The sequence below is a fragment of the Amblyomma maculatum genome, chromosome 2, assembly GCF_055883805.1.
Source record: "Amblyomma maculatum isolate TAMU_Amacu chromosome 2, ASM5588380v1, whole genome shotgun sequence".
NCBI lineage: Eukaryota > Metazoa > Arthropoda > Arachnida > Ixodida > Ixodidae > Amblyomma > Amblyomma maculatum.
In genome coordinates, this window is record NC_139345.1 from 176,258,184 (window position 1) to 176,275,236 (window position 17,053).

Below are 17,053 nucleotides of genomic sequence, written 5' to 3' on the forward strand. Positions count from 1 at the left end.
CCAATTATAAAGGAGAGCCTAACTCCATCCTGGATGCTGACATAACATTGGCGGAAATAAGAGCAGCCCTCTTTAAGGTACGTACAACATCCGCCCCAGGAGAGGACGGCATTAACAATAAGACACTCAGAAATCTAGACGACGCTTCTATCACAGCCCTCGCGGACTTTGCGAACGAGTGCTGGAGGGAGGGAAAACTCCCACCGTCTTGGAAACATGCCATCGTTAAATTTATCCCAAAACCTGGCAAAAAGCTCGCGCTCGAAAACCTCAGACCTATTTCGCTTACTTCTTGCATAGGAAAACTGATAGAGCGCGTCATACTAGACAGACTCCAGTCCCACATGCAAAAAGAGAATTTATATCCAAACACTATGGTCGGCTTTAGACCACATTTATCAACACAGGATACGATGCTAAGACTAGCAAACGAAGTCCTATCTCATGAGCAAGAAAGGAGTACCAGGGCAATCCTAGCCCTAGATTTAACCAAAGCCTTTGATAACGTTAAACACAAAGCAATCCTAGAATCTCTTTCACTGCTGAATGTAGGCGCAAGAACGTTTAACTACATCAAAGACTTTCTCTCCGATAGGACGGCTAAAATTCAAATTGGCACTATCAAATCCGACACCTTCACTTTAGGAGATAGAGGAACTCCGCAAGGATCGGTCCTCTCCCCCTTTTTATTCAACATAACCCTAATCAAAATGGCACACGAACTCGCAAGAATCCCAGACCTAGAACACTCTTTGTACGCGGACGATATCACCCTTTGGACCACCAAGGGGAGTATTGGCACGATACAAGTTACGCTACAACAAGTGGTAGACGTAGTCGTAGAGGAGGCGCAAGCCGCGGGACTCGCGTGTTCCCCCCAGAAATCTGAGTTACTCATTCTACACCCAAAGCGTCAAAGAAAGAATAAAGCGCCTGCGATAAAAATCTACGCGGAAGGTGCAGCCATCCAAGAAGTGGAAACACTAGAATGCTCATACAGTCAAACCAAAAAAACGACACACTAATTAAGAAACTGAAAAACACCGTGAACCAAATTTCCCTCCTCCTCAGACGAATCGCGAATAGGCGTGGAGGAGTTAAAGAAGCTGAGACTAGGAAACTAGTAGAAGCCTTCGTTCTTAGCAGAGTTATCTACTCTACACCATACGTCACCCTCACAGTTAGAGAGAGAGACGACCTGGATTCACTAATTAGGCAGTCCTATAAAATTGCGATAAACCTCCCTCGTCATACCCCAAATGAAACACTACTAAAGTTAGGAATTCATAACACCTTAGCGGAAATGGTGGAAGCACACCTCACCGCACAGTACGAACGACTGTCAAGCACTAAAACGGGACGTTTCATCCTAAAAAAAGCAGGAATACAATATGAAGGGACCCGGGCCCACACTTTTCCGATTCCAAGACACGTGCACGAGCAATTAATAGTCCGTCCTCTGCCTAAAAACATGCATCCAGAATATGATACGGACAGAAGAAGGGCTAGAGCACAAAAATTACACGAAAGATTTTCAGTACAGAAAGACACGGCGCACGTGGACGTGGCAGAACATGCGGACAGAGATGCCTTTTCCCTGGCAGTTGTCGATCATCGAGGTTCTCCCCTCGCATCGGCGACAATCAATAAAACAAAATTTCCGGAGGAGGCCGAAGAGGCTGCCATAGCTTTAGCCATTACCTCCACCACTGCCAAATACATCCTTAGCGACTCTAAAACTGCAATTCGAAATTTTGCAAAAGGAAGGGCCCACTCCGCAGCCATCAAAATCTTACAAAAAATCTCCCATACCCGCCTTATCACATTGATCTGGGTCCCTGCCCATTCGGACCATCCTGGGAGCGAGGCAGCGCACCAATTTGCCCGAGGATTCGTAGTTAACCGGGAGGTGCGCTGCCCTGAGCTCAGGTCGGCTAGGGAGCGGATGACAACCTACAAAGAAATTACTACCCACTTCAAGAAAGAAAGACAAATCTTCCCAGAACCACATCGATCACTAAGTAAAACACAACAAGTCACCTGGCGCCAGCTTCAAACAGACACTTTCTTTAATCCGTACATGTACTCCATATGGTTCCCAGAGCAGTTCAGCCCTGTCTGTTCTCTCTGTGGACATCAAAAGGCAGACACACCACACATCCTATACTCATGTAATCAAGACAAGCCATCACAGAGTCTGCAGCTCTCTACTCAATCTCAGTGGGGGGCCGCGCTGCTCAGCTCCGACCCGGAGGTTCAACTCCGAGTCACGGAGCGAGCCGAAGAGGCCGCCGAACGACATCGTCGGTCGGCCACCTGGCGTCCGGCCAGAAGAGGAGCCCACCGCGGGGACGGGAACGCCAACCCACCCCGCGCCTACGACCTCTTCTTTAATAAAGTTTACCTCCTCCTCCTCAACAAGCACAGGGAGATCCAACTCTCACCGCCTTTTGTTTTTAGAGCCATTTATGGACATGTTGCATATATGCAACAATGTGCAGTAAAGGGTGTGTTAGTGTGAATTTTTCTGTATCGTCGTTTGCTGTATAGAGTTTGTTTTGCTTGTTAATTCTGACTCCGACCATTACTCTGGATTGAACCGGCAAAAGCGGGGCACTAAACGGCCACCCCCTTCTGTCACTACCGGTAGTTGACTTCCGGATGCGCTTGCCACGCAAGTCGAGGGTATCTCCTTTGATACCGCAACCGCTGACCCCACTCACTCTAAGGATGCCTGGGAGTGTGCGCACCAATAGTGGCGCATCGTTAATAACATGTAATTATAACGGGTGACACCGCGGGCCATGACACCTGAAAACTAAAACATGATAGCGGTATACCCTCGAATTTTCGCTCACACGCAACGCCAGAAACTTTGAGACGGGATTCTCTTGCGCACGGGCCTTTATGTTGTTTAGAAAGGACAGCTACGAGAAAACAGATTGAGAAGCGCACGATCGCTATTGGGAGGACAGGTAAAGGAGACCGTCGATTTCCCCCTGTCCGATCCGGTGAGCACAGGGAAAGCAGGGCTATGAAAGGCAGGGCTATGGAATGCAGGGCTATGGAAGGCAGGGCTTAGATGGTGTTTTTGCTCCACTAAAGAACTTAAAACCACACCAGTGGTAGGCATCGGCCAGAGTCACGAAAGTCATTGGGCTGCGGAAATATTCGCATGAAATGCGGACACAGACTGCCATTAAAGAGAAAAAATCTGTCTCCACCGAGAATAGAACCGCTATCCCTCCAATCCCTAGCTAAGCGCGCAAATCAATACTCTACGCCGGGCTCGTGATTTTTCTAGTGATGATAATAGCTAGTATGATGATGTTGCAATTATTGATATTGATAATGATAGTAACAGCGATGAAATCGCGGTACATTACTTGATAATGATGATAGTGATGATAATGATGGCTATCATAGAACTGAAAATGACGATGCAGTTAGCGAAACCGGTCTGCTCAAGTGGCTTTCGTCATTTCCGTTCCTAAACAGACTTAAGCGCAGTACTATAATTTGTTTAAAACTACACGTAGGTGGCCCGAGCCCATGTGATCTCAGGAGCCGGTAGGGTCACAAAATCTCTGTTTCTGATTCCCCTCCGATGTATCACGGTATTACATTAACCGAAATTGGTTCGATGAAATAACAAGTATTGTTTGATCGCTATCGGCCATTAGACATTTTCGACGTCCGCGCGGACGTAACTGCGTCATTCTCGCTCGTGAACTCAACGCTGTCTTGATATCGGAGCAGCCACGGCATAACAAAGTACATCTCTACTGCATTTTCGATCATAAAACGTCTTGGGTATAAAACAAGAAGGTAAGCACATATGTTCTGTAGCGCATGCTGTTTGTAGTTTCAGCGAAACAACATTCACAGACCCATGCTTTAAAGGGCAGCTGCATCACTTAAAAAAAAAAAAAAGAGTTCAGAATACAGATATATAGTTTACGACCCCCCTGAACAAGAATACTACGTTAAATTTAGTCATAAGTGACCGCAAACTACTTTTTAATCAGGGATGGATCGATGGAATATAGGAGCGTCCCCTTTGAAACGGGGTGGTAGCAGTAGCTATCATGCACATTTTTCTCCCCATATCCTAATTATTGATTTAGAATGGTTAACTAAACCATCATTCTATTTATTAAATTTCGTTCCTACATTACTAACATTGTCACTTCTCTGCTTTTAAGCCACCAATCTTCCAGTCGTTTTTTGCTAGTTTCCACCGCCAGTTTATTCACCCGGCCACTGTTATCTCTAAACCCTAGAGCTTCAGGAAGAGTGATTGCGCCTGCACCAACTTCCGGATGGATACCATTACATTCGAGTATAATATGGTCAATTGTTTCACTGGAGTTTCCACATACAGCACATGCGTCATTTCCATTGTTAAACTTTTTGTAGAAGCGTGTTCTAAGGCACCCTGATCTAGCTTCAAAAAGTAGGGCACTGCCTCTTGAGTTATCAAAGAAATCTTCCTTCCTGATCTGCATTTTCCACTTTCGGTATAATTCCACACTCTGTTTCCTTTCCATCGAATTTATCCAATTTTTACCTTCTGTGTTTTTCACCTGTTGCTTAATTCTCTTTATTTCTCCGTCCTTGTTACTAGCATACTTACTAGTTAGTTTCCTAGTTCTTTTCCTCCATTGTGAGTCAACGCTTTTTAGGCACAGGTATTTAAATACTTTAGCTGCCCATCTGTTACTGTCCAATTTCCTCAGGCGTTCCTCATATAATATTTTACTCTGAGTCCCGTACTTCGAAAGATGCCCAGCCCATATCTCCCTGTACCGCCTCATTTGTAGTTTTGCCGCGGGCACCTAGTTCTAATCGTCCAACGGATCTCTGATTTGTTTCTAATGTCGACTGTACCTCTGATTTTAGGCACAAAACCGCATTACCGAAAGTAAGTCCGGGCACCATAATTCCTTTCCAAATACCCCTCAGAACCTCAAACCTATTGTATCCCCACAATGTCTCATGCTTCATTATCCCGGCATTCCTTCGCCTTTTGGCCTTAAGTGATTGCTCGTCCTTTCCAATGTATGCCAATCCTTTGTTTACCCATACCCCCAGATATTTATATTCTGCTACTCTAGGTATTTCAAGGCCTTGTATTTTGAGACCCTGATCAGTTGAGCCGTTGAAAATCATCAGACCCGACTTAACTGCAGAAAAAGGTGCACCAACGCCGTGGGGCATTTTGAAAGTGGCGCTCTTGCCTCTGATTGGTCAAGCGCGCCGTGACGTCAATGACGGCGTGCCATTCAGTGGTAGCGGCGGTCCAAGCGATTGCACATGCACGCACGTGCTTTTCTGTGGATGTATGCTGCTGAACATGCAACGATCACGCTGCCCAGAGGAATATGATATTGAGCCGTACTTGTTCGAACCAGCGGCGGCTTCGGAACAAGGTTCAAGGAACAGCGGCGGCTTCGGACGAGCGAGGAGACGGCGCTAACCTTTTCCCGCATGGGAAATTCACACTGGTACGTACCGCTGCGCTGCACTGCTGTAGGCGCCTGTGATCCGCTCTCAATTGAACATATCTGCGTTACTCGTGCCCTAAATCTTCTGCCAGACTCGAACGAAGCAGTGTCACGTCAATGCGCTTGATGTGACGATTGTAAACAAATGAACTCATCCAGACGAGCCATCGCCCCAGTTTTGTTGCTTGAATTTAGTCATTTATATGTCAGCAAGAGCAGCAAAAGTCATGCTCTCAGCTCCCGCAACCTCGAGTACGTATTCATTTTATTCTGGCGGGATTTAGCAAATTAAGGCGGGAGCGCGATATCGACGAGAAGCCAGGCCTCTGCCTTGCTGCGCGCGCGTAATCCCATTTAGAACACCGGTAAAAATACCAAAACGCTAGGACAGCTATGGGCAGTCCCGCACTGCCATGCCGCGAGTTTAGCACACTTCATTTAGCTGCGCTTAACATCGCGACTTCGACCACAGACATCATGCGGCCCCGATTTGTTTTCTTAATTAGGATAGTTGAATTTCCCAGGAGCTCTCCAAGGACCTGAAAATACGAAAATGGCCATAAGATATAAACATGACATAAGAAACATAATTTAACAAAGCAGAGGCGAGTTTAGGATGTGCGTTCTCTATTATGACATAGGTTTCTGACTTCCATTTAAAAAAGTTCATGCTTGGCATGTGCGAACAGAATCGGATCGCCAAGTGCAAAATGTATAGAGGTCCAAAACTGCTCGTTTTCCTGAAAAAAATTTTTCTTGAGCGAATAAGGGCTGCCGTTCCATTCGTCGATTCAGCAATGTGATGACTCTTTCCGCAACGCACCGATAGCCTAATCATGATTAGCCAGTATGCTTACACACTGCAGCGTTGTGGCCATTGGCTGAGCACACCTGCTGCAATCGTTTAGAAATTAAGTTCACTGTACTAAATTTCAACAGCTCTTGCCTGATATTTTTACTGTGACACCTTACTGTATTTCTGTATTCTCTCATGGTTGTCCTTTTGTGTTGTGTCACATTTCATCTGATGATTGCATTTGCACATAGCGAGTGACCTCATGCACCTACAGTTAAATACCGCTGCTTTTTTATTTTTTTTTTACTTCTCTATCCACCCTGCCAAGATCTTGGAAACAAGAACTCAGTATAATAAATAAATAAATAAATAAATAAATAAATAAATAAATAAATAAATAAATAAATAAATAAATAAATCAGAACATAAGCGTGCCAGCCGGCACTGCACTTTCATGAATTAGGCAGGCTGGCTGGCTGTCGCGCGACTGAAATTTGAAGCACATAATGGTTTTCACAACAAATTCTTGCGCTCAAGCGCTGCAGCGTGCATATGAAACAAAAAAGCCACGAACGGCGAGTCTCCCATATAGTATATACACTAGCCTTCATTCTAATCATCCCGGAGCACACCGTCAATGCCTCTCCAGCGCATATAGATAGGCGTGCTCCCGTGTGTACGCCGAGCATGCCACCAAATGCATCGTGAGGCGAATGAGTGTCGGGCAGGTGAAGGCGCAGGTAAAAAAAAAATGATGCATGTAGTTAGCCCTATGACAGCCAACTCAATTTCAAAAAGAAAAAAAAGTGAAACATTAGTGCACTGAAATCCGGCAAGCCTGGTGGCACTCAACTGACGGCCGAGCAAGCCAGTGGAGCGGGAAATACGAGTCACTACAAGCCCCGATTGCACAAACAAACTAAGTGCCATGGACGAGTGGAGAGAGAAACAGAATACAGGATCACTTTTAGAGATATATATAACGCGCCCCAGTCCGACGCGCGGCTAGCGTGGTCGTTCGCGTTCTCCCGGTTCAAGTTACGAAGCACGGCGCGCACTTCGTGCACTGGTGCGGCGTTGGGGTTCCTGGCTATGCATGAGCGCGTGGAGAAGTTATGGCGCTCCTCACATCCCACTCATTACCAACTCCCTCCTCTTAAAAAAAAAAAAAAGTCCTACTCTCTGACATTACTTCTCACAGTTTTCCAGCCGCGTCAGCGGGCGCCAATGCTGAATAGTTTTACTTTCACCTGTGCCTTCATCTGCCCGACCACCCATCTGCCCCACAGAACAAACACATAGACAGAACAGAAGAGCAATATGATGTATTGGGCTTCTTACCTCGAGTTTTCTTCTTTTTGCGAAAGCAGCTCTTGGCGGCGGAGAGGTGCTCTTGTGTGCGAAGGCAGAAGGCACAGCACCGGTTCTCAATCCCGCAGATTTGATCGGTATCCCAAAATATCGCAAATTACGAGCGCTGCGACGGAGAACAACGAGAGAGTAAGGACAAGGACAGGCGCTACTATCAACTGAACGTTTATTCGAAGAACGCAGATTAAATACTCGCAGAAGACAACCAAAGGCACATGCGCTTCACAGATTTTTCCTACACTGTAAAAACAAAAACACCTTATTAGGTGTTTTCGCATGTCTATAACTAACACCCATGCACCCTTGAAAAAAAGTGGCTTCAGAGTGCCAGTACACCCTCAAAGATGGTGCTTCGGTTGGTCATAACACCCTTCTATGGGGCCAATGCACTGGGGTGTTTTCATCACCTTTACACCCTATTGCAGGGTGGAAGCAGTGGCATTGCACCCTTACACCCCTTGATAAAAATCAGTGCCGATAACGTCCATATATTGCATTCCCTAATTAGGAGTTACTTTTGCCACTACACGTTCCCTAATGCTTTTCCTATGTGCACATTTGCAATCAAGCTTAATGGTATTCCTTTTAACCACCTGTAATGCCAAATGAGCATGTAAAGAGATGCTGCATGCCATTATTTTGACATCTCGAATGGCCCATGCCAGTATGATTGTTTTTTTTCACATTCACAGAGCATGTTACAAAAAAAAATGTCACACAGAAGGAAACTGGAAGTCTTTTATTCGGCATAGAAGGGTCAGGGTTTGGGCTAGTGGGTGCTCGGGTGCTGGTGGAGGGAGGGGGGGGGGCAGGGGGGCACTTGTGTTCTGTTTCTTCATTGATGCGCGCTATGGAACCTCATTTATTTAACAATACTGCCACTCTCCACCGAGAGCCTAGGAGACGGGCAAAAACATACATGGTATGTACGTAAATACCTAAAAAAATGAAAGAAGCAAAACAGTTCCAACAAATGCAGACAACAAAGTATACAATTTTTTTTCAAAAACAGAACCGAACAATGAACACTACAGCATGGTGACATTTCTTAAAAAACAACAACAAAACTTTTAGTCGTATGCAACAATAATCGCAGTACACAATATTAATCCTATGCTTTGTCAGTGTCAACGCGTGCGCTTGCATAAAATTCGGCCTTAAGCGATGAAATAAAGCGTCGTGCAGCGCATCTTGGCTTCGACACGCAGACGCCCAAAAAGGGGTGCTCTATAAAGCAGCACAAATTGTCGGACCCCTTGTCATATGTCAGATTGAACAGCCAAAATCGACCCATTATTGGAACAATACCCTAAGTAGAGTCGATGACTCGAAGAAGCTTCCGCTGCTGAATGAAGGAGAAATGCTCTTCAGCTTCTTTGATGCTGCTCCCAGTATATCCGATGCACGGCGTGGCAGGCTTTTCTTCCTGTTCCTTGATAAAATTGTGAAAGAAGTGCATAACAGAGCAGCTGTATAAATATGCACTGCACCTGGCAAAAACCAAATTCAACATATTTTCCACTCTATATTTAGAATACGCCAATGCCCCTTTAGTGTACAGCAGTGTGCTGGAAAAGGGCCCTATCGGAAACCACTGGTGGTTATCTCACAATTAACAATGCAGAGTATACTGTTATAGTTAGTTCAGGAGGCACAAAGCCAGCAGTCTGATCAAGTCATAAATGAGAGCACATAAGGTCAACCCATTTTTATTCATGCAGCATGCTGTTGCATGGTAATTTTAGATTATGCAAGCTATTTTATCAAACAAAAATGGCTACACTCATCAAAAGCACCCGGATTAGAGAACTTCTATGCTGCCCCACGAACTTTTCATTTCACATGAACTGGAATGCTTATTATGATAGTTAAAAATGTAAATAAAGAATAAACAGCACTGGAGCACGGTGTTTACTACTAAAATATTAACAGCTGGCTCAATTGAAGGCTTCACACAAGGCCTACAACATACCCTGCACTGGCCAAGTAGATACTGCAGAACCAAACAAAAAAAAAACGCGGAAAGAGCATACTTAGTGATGGGCACTACTAAAAAAATCAAAGTGCATGTAATACATACCACATAATGCATTTCTGAACTTTTGCACGTCTTCTTGTGCTAAGTATGAATCAGCCAAGCCCTAGGGCATCGCAATGCTTCCTGAAGTGTTTACATTTAAGGTTTAGTAACAAGGAAAAAGTGTTCTCGCTGCTCTATGTGGCAGTTGTGAATCTTCATCACACATTATTCATTGAAAGTGTGTCCTGGAGCTTTGAGTTGAGCGACAATTACATGTGCAACAGCAGAGCATTATCAAACAACCCATTAGCAGAAGCTCTAAAAAATGTCAGCACTGAAGCATGGTATGTTAAAACATTTTCCACTCATAGCACATTGTATGCATAGACATCCAGAACATCAGTGGTGAGCCTCAAGAGGCGGCAGGAAGCTCAAGTGTTCAAGAAGTTGTAATCGTTATAGCGGCAGGCAGTCTGAGCACTTTGAAATACTAAAGGTTCGAATACTAAAAATATGTTGACTAACTTGAAATGCAAAAATAACAATTTGGATTTATTGAGAATGTTTACTATAAATGAGAATGTCTGTGACAGTGCCACATGGTTATGCATGAAATTTTAGCATCTGTAGTTGAAGGCATTATATTTATACAGCATGAACCTTGGAACACAGCAGTATTTTCTCCCAACCAACGTGGTAAACCTAATCTCAGAAGAATTAAAATTATTACATCATTTCAAACTTGGCTAGCAAATTACAGCATTTTTTTAGAACAACTATTAAACTGCATTACCCACCTTCAGAAGCCTGTAGGATAAGACAATGTGGCAAATATTTCTTTTGAAGCAGTCTCAGATTATATATTCCAGACATTAGGAACATGTTAGGTACTAGCATGCATGAGCAGGTTGAGAGATCCCTTTCCAGCAAATGCTAAACCCCACCAAGCTGCCTGCAAGAGCCATCTGATAAAGCACTGCTGGTCCACTGCAGCAGAGTGCTTAGTCAAATGGCACACTGCACCAATCTTGACATTACCAGTGCTTCATCATGTGACTCTTGTATGCAATACGACGTGGTAAGCATGTGATGGCAGGAGTCTCTTAAAAGTGCTTTTGATTGTGCTTACAGTGCAAATAATCCTTTCACAGCAAAGAATTCACAGTTGTGATGAAAACTTGTGTAGTATTTCTATTTGAATTATGAATCACTAATACATATTACAAGTTAGACTGTAAACCATTTTAGAAACAAAGAAAATTCGCTAATAATGTCAGTTTCAAGTAGGCTTCCTTAATATTCAAATGAGAAAGAGAAAACTTACACATGATACAAACAACATCCAGAGCTCCCGGCTGGTTCCCAATGTTTGCCAAGAGTTGCAGAATGCATACTGTCTGTACATCTACAATAGAAATAAGCAACACAACGATGGTGTACCTCCTTGCAGGTAAAAAGAGACAGCCGAGTATTGAGGCGATAATTTATTGTCTAATTTAGGAAGGCAAATAAACAAAATTGAAAACATGTAGAGGCACGCAAACTGAAAGCCAAACATCTGACAGCAAAAATTAGCAAAGCTTGTGAAGATTTGAATCAGGTATCACATAATTTTCTGCTGCTAGTTGAACAGATTCGAAAAGGCTGCACCATTACAATGGAGAAGAACAATAGGTAATTTAAATTTAGCTAATGCGAAAATTGTTACATATGAAGAAATGCACAGGCTAGTTATGGTTTTATTATTCTTTCTGATGCTCAGCCATGTTTTTAGTATATCTATAAGGCAATGCAAAATGGCAAAAATGTAGGCATTTAGCGAAAAACTGCCAATTAGATGGCACATGCAGCAAACAGAAGGAAACAGCTTAATACCTACGCTTCTTTCTCCTTTGACGTATTCCCTCAGAACATACTTCGAGCACCCGGGCAATGTCCTTTTTTCTTGCACGAATGGTGTCCTTCAAAACCAAGACAAGTGTCTTGTTAAGGCCAATTTCAACTGCCTCTTTGCCGTCCTTCTTGATCAGCATGTTGACGTCATGTAAGAACTGCAAGTTTGTGTGAATGGTAGCCATAAAGAATTCATTTTACTCAATGTTTCAAGTAACTGAATATTAAAAATCATTGTACGCAAGCTAAGGCAATTGATGCCTTTGTACATATCTGAAAAAAAAAAACTGGCATTAGCAAACAGCAAATACAAATATTTACTAAGGTTAGAAAACTGAAAAAACCATCAGTATTTTGCCACTCATCGCCAAACTGCAAGGAAAGTCTAATATAAAAAATAACAAAGCAAAAATTATGATCCTCCTTCCCTCAACTTGGCACACGGCTGAATGGCAATAAAATATGTAATATATCTCTAAACTAAGGGTCCCCGCTCAGCTTTAAAAAGTAGGCTTCAATTCTTAGAGACAATCTACAGACATGCAGCGTTAGCATATGAAAGTCAAATTGTTTTCTGGGCCCTTTAAATCAGTAAACTGCTTTCAACACATACATTACAATTTTTTTAATAACAGTAAGTCACAAATTTGCCTGCAATATGCGCACTGTGATGAGCAAAGAAGGTAAACATATGCGACTATGGCTATGATAACCGCTTCATATGTACATTTAAGCAAAAGACAAAAAAAAAGTAAACATCTGGTCAGAATCAAACTCTGTAATAGCAACATCCGGTACAATATTTGGCCACATAATTTAAGCTGTCGACCTCTACTTGAATGCTGAGGCATCAGCATCGAATATCCATTTATTCTAGTCTAAAGACACTACAAAAATCAAGTAATGCGGTCAAACAGTTATGTTGAAATGTGACCACAAAAATAATGAAAACTGGATGGTTTGAACCACATCAGCAGACTTAGCACGTGTACAAGTGCCTTAATTGAAGTCTTGCTGAAAATAAAATACGTACCTAAATGATTCTTCGAGAGCGAAAGTAAACGCCATAACAAAAGCAGCATAATAAAAATGCAACTTTACACTCCATGCAACCGCAAAATATGGTCCCCTTAAAATGAAAAATGCTCCCATTGTGATTAAAAAAGGCAAATCCAGACGCGGGGAAGTTAACATAGGCTGATTTAGCGGCATATAGTTTACGCAGTTTGGAATAAACTATTATGCAACCAGGCCGGCCGACCAGCGCACTTCGATGCCGAGAGCACGAGCGCAGAGGCGTGCCGCGCTGAACGGCCGCCCAGAACGAACATAGCCTCCTCGAACAAAAAGTTTAAACAGAAGGGCTGCGGGAGGACGCTCCCCGAGCAGCAGGACGGTGCGCGCCTATGCTCAGAGTAAATAAAAAAAAAGGGGTCGCAGCGCTCCGAGTGAAAGATGACGACGAAGCATGAAAGAGGTTTCAGGAGAGCGAGCGCAAAGTGTAAGAGATAAGGGAAGAGGGGGGAGGGGGGAGTCGAGAGTGCTAGGAGAATTAAGGTAGTACGCCAACATGACCTTGCCGCACGAACGGAAACGGTAGAACAAAACCGAGTCGTTACGAACTGAGCGCAAGTATGAAACAGTCAAGAAACGAAAATCGTTTCGTGAACCTCCTGCGCGTACAAAATGCAAGGAAACGTAGCACATACATTATTTCTGTTCAAGAAAGTTGAGACTGATGTTCTTGCGCGAAATCTGCGTAACTCGCCGCGACATCTACCACATGTGCGATGTCATTTTGGCAGCCAGGTGAAAACAAGCGCGTGTCTCACGTTTTCATTTCAATTCTGGAGCGTTCCGGCACAAAAAGACACAGAATGCAGCAATCCGGTAGGACGCTGTTCCCACAAAGCGCAATATGCGTGAGAATAGGCTTACCTTTACAGACGATTGCGTCAGCCGCAAAGTACGCTGTCCGCCTTCGTATCACCGGCACCGAACCATCCAGTGCGATTTCAGCGCGAGTGCAATGCAGTCGGCGCATATACCTCTTAGTCACGCAGAAAAAAAAATCGTCCATGCCTTCTTCTTTCGAACATCTCAAACATAAAGCGGTGCAGCAGTCCTTCGGCCTGAGCAAAGCAAAAAGAAGCCCGGACACTTGCCGACACGATAAATGCCCGTTTGCGTTAAACACCACATGTAGAAGGCACTTCACAAGCGTACACACTTCTGTAACACATATGCATGGGAAATGCAACACATTTCACAAGGGTACACAATCGAAGGAGCACATTCAGCATTCGCCGAAACGTGGTCGAAACGCACCCCACAATGCTAACGGCCATATTGTGAAATTTGAAAAGAGCGTTCGTATAGCTACCGGCGGCCTCCTGGCGGTGAAATTTTCTTTCAGTTTCCGTTTCATTTTTAGAAAGCACTCGTGTGTAATTTTAATTTTAGCGTTACTTTTGGTGCTTTATTTAGGTGTTGGGTTATATTAGCAGCGCCGCTTGTGTATAAATGGCTACGAAGTTACGCAGCCATATACCCCCAGCATGTTAGGTGATATTGCTTGCCCGTAACACCCTAAGGCATATTCTCCAACCAAAGCACCCCTTTGGCATGCAAAAGGTGATTTCCAATGGCACGAACACCCTAGACTCAGGGTGTAAGGGTGTTTGGATTCAGACAAATGCCCAAAAAGGTGTTTTTGTTTTTACAGTGTAGGTATCTAGATAAACAATCTTACATTCTTGGATGCTTACAGATCGCATCAACGACAAGCTTTGGTGATAGTCACTGTCGCGAAAATGATCTGAGCAGATCACCGACGATTTTGTAGGCTTGAAATCCTTCCTCTTGACCGCGGCACCCCAAAGCGCCGATAGCTTGCGCTCCTTTGGGAATTTATGAAGCGTGACATCCTCTCGGTCGCCAGTGTTCGTGCAGCCATAGGCTGCGCAGAACCACGGCATGGTAGTTCTTTTCGTGAAGAACGGTGCAAGATGCACTGAAAAAGCTTGCGGTAACGTTCGCAAGAAGAAAACAAGCGCGAGACAAGAAAAAGGTTGCACTGCGTAGCCTGCAAGCGACAGGCGATGCACGGCCTGCTCGGACAATAAAAGCGGAAGAGAGGTAGACGCCGTCCTTGACGTCACTACCGCCTGTCTTACTCCTGTCGTCTGCTAATGACATCCCCCCTCCAGCGCTGTGCAGTGCGGAGAAGCCTGAACGGGGTAGCAACTTTAATCGATGATTACGTCACTATTTCAAACGCTAAAGCCAAAATATTTCGTATACTTAACATACAAACCCTGCAGATTCGACCCTCTGAAGCGCATTAAATTCTAAAACCGGTGCAGCTTCCCTTTTAGCAACCGCATGTTACCTAAGCAGAATGTGCTCTCGAGTGACGTCCCCCGTTCCGCACCCGATGTCCAGGAATTGTTGCCGGGGGTCACTGGCCGGATACTTCCACTCGAACGAACGTAGCAGGTCGAAGAATGGCGTCAAGATGTTAGAAAATTTGGCGTGGTACGCGTAAGGAGCCTCCTGTGCCAGGAATGGGCCAGAAGTGGCTGACGTCACATCCCTCCGTTCATTCTTTTCCTCAGGCGACGTGACTAGTGCGCGACAAATAAAACATGTCCATAACCCTTACGTAATCATCAGGAATGCACAGGAGTTTTACTTAGTAATTGCGGAGTAGAAAGTGCATTTCGGGTAATAATTTTGAACTCAGGCTTGAAGTAATATACTGTAGCATGTCTGCTAGTCTTTTAATGCTTATTTGGAGATCAGAATGCTTGCATCGGGGAAGCAGAAGGCCGACTACAAGCGACCTTGAAGCCCCTCGACGTCCCTACCATCCGTGCTAGAAGCAAGTAGCGTATATCAGTTAGGCGCAAGCCCAGGCGCCATATTCAGAGTAAAACAATAACATCCCATGGAAGAAAATCGGTTCCAACATTACGCGATGCTTACATTCTTCGAAGATAAAACACAAAATATATGACTAGTTAGTGATGCCAGTTAGTATATTCCTTCTTCAAGAAACACTCCATCCACTAAGTTCTGATCTAAACGCATATGTGGCTTGCGCTGCAACAGGGAAGACAGCGGTGGCACTAGGCGGCGTAAGTGTGCGTGCAGCGGCAGACGAAGGGCTTCCAAAGGTACCCAATATTAGTTGGATCTTTTAAAAAGGTTATCACTTCTAAAGAATCCTTGGTAGCAAAGGGATCATCAACCTTCAAACCTTTCAAGTGTTTAAGAAGAAACTGGCTCATCTGCTTCTGCCATCTGTGACTATGTGCAGAGAAGGGGCTCATGTGTTGCCCCAGTCCTATTGTCACCTAGCGGGGACAATGCCGCGATCACGAAAAAGCACGCAGGCGTAGCATCCATGAAATAACTCTTCATTGGGCTGACTTGCGCCCTCAAAATAACTCAACAACTCGGAAGCGACGATAGCAGCAAACTTACTCGCTGGTCGTCGAACAGAGTGCTCACCACTTCCGTCAACGCTGAATTCAAATATGGCGAAGAAACATCTTGATAAAAACGCCAAGGGTGACTAGCACATCCTGCAACATTGCAGAAACACACGCGAGTTGTCGAAATCTTCGAGACACGTCCCGACGTATCCAGCGTGACAAAGAAACTGATAACGCCGAGTCTCGTGAGAACGAGCATGAACATACAAATATTACAGAATTGATCTGCGTGCCAGAATCAGGGTAATAAGACCGCATGCCGGCGGCTGTCGCAAAAAGAACAAATAAAGAGGTAAATGGTTTGCGGCATTACTCCCCCTTAAAAGGCATCGAGTAGATGCTAACAAACTAAACGCACTAAGGCAAACAAAATACTAGATAATAAAATAACTTTAGCGCGTGTGATGATATTTGAGGCGCACAACATCGATTATTTCTGGGCGTGCTCGTCGCTGTTGGGATGTGGCTGAGACGTCGGGGATGACCTCGTAGTCAAGCTGCCGGATGCGTCAAAGAACCTTTTATGGGCCGAAATACCGCCACAAGAGCTTTTCACTTAGTCCTAGACAGCGTATCGGCGTGCAAACCCGGATTTGGTCTCCTGGTTTGTACTTTGCATCGAGCCGTCGCAAGTTGTATCGTCGGGCGTCGGTGGGTTGCAGATCTTTAATGCGGAACCACGCAAATCGCCGGGCTTCTTCTGCATGCTGCAGGTAGGCGGCGGCGACGTCGAAGTTGTATCCGTCTCTCACGTGCGGCAGCATTGCGTCGAGCGTTGTCGTCGGCTCCCTGCCTTACACAAGCTTGAAGGGGGACGCTCTGGTTGTCTCCTGGATGGCCGTGTTATACGCGAAAATCAAGACAAGACGGCGTCCCAGGTCTTGTGTTTCGCGTCGATGCACATGGAGACCCTGTCTGCGATGCTCAGCCGTTCTGTAAGTCCGTCCGTCTGTAATTATACTGCGCC

At 44.7% G+C, this 17,053-nt stretch overlaps 1 pseudogene; it reads right to left on the bottom strand.

Annotated features, from left to right (window-relative positions):
* The window catches only part of LOC146200493 (4-vinylphenol methyltransferase 2-like), a 93,054-nt pseudogene extending 76,204 nt beyond the window's left edge, over positions 1-16,850 (bottom strand).
* Positions 16,851-17,053: the final 203 nt, after the last annotated feature.